This window comes from Penaeus monodon, chromosome 29 (assembly GCF_015228065.2).
Source record: "Penaeus monodon isolate SGIC_2016 chromosome 29, NSTDA_Pmon_1, whole genome shotgun sequence".
Lineage (NCBI taxonomy): Eukaryota > Metazoa > Arthropoda > Malacostraca > Decapoda > Penaeidae > Penaeus > Penaeus monodon.
Window position 1 is genome coordinate 29,290,529 of NC_051414.1, and position 222 is coordinate 29,290,750.

The following is a 222-nucleotide window of genomic DNA, read 5'->3' on the forward strand; positions in this document are numbered from 1 at the left end:
GAAATCACTTAAGCCGCATAAGATACGAAAAAAATAAACACACCGGAGTATACGACATGTCCTAAGGATGAAGTTCGCTTCTTTCCGTTCCTTTGCCAGCGGAGATTTCACGCGTCGCTGTAAATCCCTCTCGTCTTAATATAGGATGATAACATTCTCAAGAAAAGCGTTACCCCGATACACCCGTCCTCGCAAAAACCTACACCATTCGCTTTGCATTTT